This window comes from Condylura cristata, unplaced genomic scaffold, assembly GCF_000260355.1.
Source record: "Condylura cristata isolate star-nosed mole 26May11 unplaced genomic scaffold, ConCri1.0 scaffold00002, whole genome shotgun sequence".
Taxonomy (NCBI): Eukaryota; Metazoa; Chordata; class Mammalia; order Eulipotyphla; family Talpidae; genus Condylura; species Condylura cristata.
The window spans coordinates 42394768-42397267 of record NW_004567103.1 but is presented as its reverse complement, the minus strand read 5'-3'; the positions used below and the strand labels follow the sequence as shown (position 1 = coordinate 42397267).

At 42.0% G+C, this 2500-nt stretch overlaps 1 protein-coding gene across 1 annotated transcript in view; it reads right to left on the bottom strand.

Annotated features, from left to right (window-relative positions):
* Window positions 1-2500, bottom strand: part of EVX2 (even-skipped homeobox 2) — a 67946-nt gene that overhangs the window by 61382 nt on the left and 4064 nt on the right. The gene's annotated exons all lie outside the window — the stretch shown is intronic.

Below are 2500 nucleotides of genomic sequence, written 5' to 3'. Positions count from 1 at the left end.
ACAGTTAAAAACAAACACCAGCACGCACCGTTTTGCAATCTGTTAAACAAATAAAATCGCTTTGATTTAAATAACATTTATTTTACATGACCAAACACAATAAATAACGTAATATACAAAGCTTTATAATTATTGCACATTTGTAAAATATCTTACAGTAAGTTCATACAGCCAGCAATATTAGAGCACAAAGACTTTATTTACAGTTTTATTTTTATTTATTATAATAACCAGATCCAAAGGACCTAACATAAGATGAATTTATGTTAATTTTATCAACCAGCGTTCTCATCAATCATATATATTTTGGTGGGAATGTAAACATTATTTCCTAAAGTACCTTATATACATCGCATAGCTGATCGTAAGAAAGGACTTTAACAATCTACAAAGGTAAAGCTGATAAAAGAGTACCGTATTTTGGTTTACTTTAGTTAGCCTTAAATTATATATTACTATTTTAATGTAAACTCAGTAAGAGCTGGTATAATCAATATTTTACATAAGTAGTCTCATCTCTTTAAAGAAAAAAGAAAACAAAAAAACTTGAGCTTTAGATCATTGCTGTTTCATCGGGAAGTCCTCTAACATTTTATGGGAATATTTAATAGACCCCAGGAGTTTCGAAATACTGTTTCCCCTTGAAATATTTTCCATTTGAAGAAAATAATAATTTCTCCTGGAAAGTGAATTCTTTCAAAACTTTCTTGAAAGCCTCTTTTTAGGAAATAAATTTTTTAAGTCCAGTGTCTTTAAAATAACAAATATGTCAGAACACAATTTGAAATAAATCACACAAAATAATGCCAATGGGTTTATGTATATATGTGTGTGTATCTCTTACATATGTATATTTAAGAGAATGGATATATATGTACACACACATATATACACACACATACACGAATATGTAGGTAACCTACCTACATTTTAATACACACACACACACACACACACACACCACTTCCTGGGTCTAAACATGCACTAGCAAGTTATTTTAGGGCTTCAACTCTTCAGAAAATCTCATTATGTGAGGAGAGAAGTGGCTCTGCGGGGAGCATTATGGAAATATCTGGGCTTGATTTAATGAGGCTGTTCACATTGGTGGAATATCAACTTAACAGAGAAAAGTCTACCCAGGGCGTCCAAGTTACCAAAATGAAAATTGGCAATTGAGATGATAAGAACGTGGCTTTCTTCTGCGAAATCACTTCAGGTAACAGAGATAACATTAAATAACATACATTCTATGCACCAAGAACAATGTTTTATGTACCGAGTCTCTTATCCGTCTCTCCTAATGACTTCCCTTAGCGGGTTGTTAGTACTTGACAGCAGGTCTCCGTGCGGGGAACTTTTCTCCAATTCCACATTCAAAGGAGGTCCATCAGAGAGCATGATTGGCAATTTTCGTCATAATCTGCACATTATTAGCATCAAAATTGACGTGGCAGTTAACACTGGTGGGTTTTGATGTGCCTTTCTTCAAGTTCAAGGAAACCCCTCCAGTAGCCTGGCTTGGCAAAGCCGGTCTCAAGAACCCAGCAGTGACTTTGCAGAAGCAAAGACGCAGCAAACATGCGTGAGAAATATGCCAAGAACCATTTTACCCGAGGAAAACGAGAGCGAGGAGGGGAGAGGGTGAGAAGAATGGAGAGGGTGAGAAGAATAGAGTTTGAACATGGACGTGTCTGAGGAAATGCTTCCGGATAATAGATACCTAGAGATTCAAAATTTCCCTGATTGAGTGGAACCCGGTAGCTGGCAAACTGAGCTGGAAAAACCTGCTTCAAACAGGACAGTTATCTGCCCATCTCGCCCTCCCCTTCGTTTCTCTTTCCTTCTGTGGCCGGGCAGTGGCAACTTCATTCGCCTTTACTTTTTTCATGAAACAGACAAGCTGTCTTCATTCCAAACCGAGAGAGCTCGGAGGCGGGCCCAGAGAGAGCAGGCGGGACCGCCACCCCTTCCCACCTTGGCCCACGCAGGACCCCGCGCCAGCCCACAACCTCAGCCACACACCTACACCCGCCTGCGCTCTCCATTCGCCCTGGGGCCTTTCTCCTCACACCTCTACTGCGCTCTCCTCGGACAGGGCCTCTAACAAGCTCAGACTGAGCGGAAAAATTGTCACCTCCCCTCGCCCTCGTTTAAAAGAAAGGATGGAAGGAAAAGAGCAGCATCAGGAACCTGGGGAGACTGTTCCTCCCACACAAAGCACTAGCGCACATCACTCCCCTCTTTGTTGTGGTCTCTCTCTGTGGCTTCTCACCACGTGGTTCAGCAAGTAACCCCGAGCTGAGAGCCCACAGACAGGGCAGGAGACCCCACCGGGCTGGCTTGGGAACGAGGGGATTGTCTTCGGGGAGACCAAGAGCTCAGGACAGAGGCAGAAAGCGGGGCCTGAGCAGCGGAAAACAAACTTAGAGGAGGGGTGGCGATCGGGTAGCAAATACAAAAATAGAAATAGTTTGGGGGTGACGCCCGCCGGGTTCCGCTC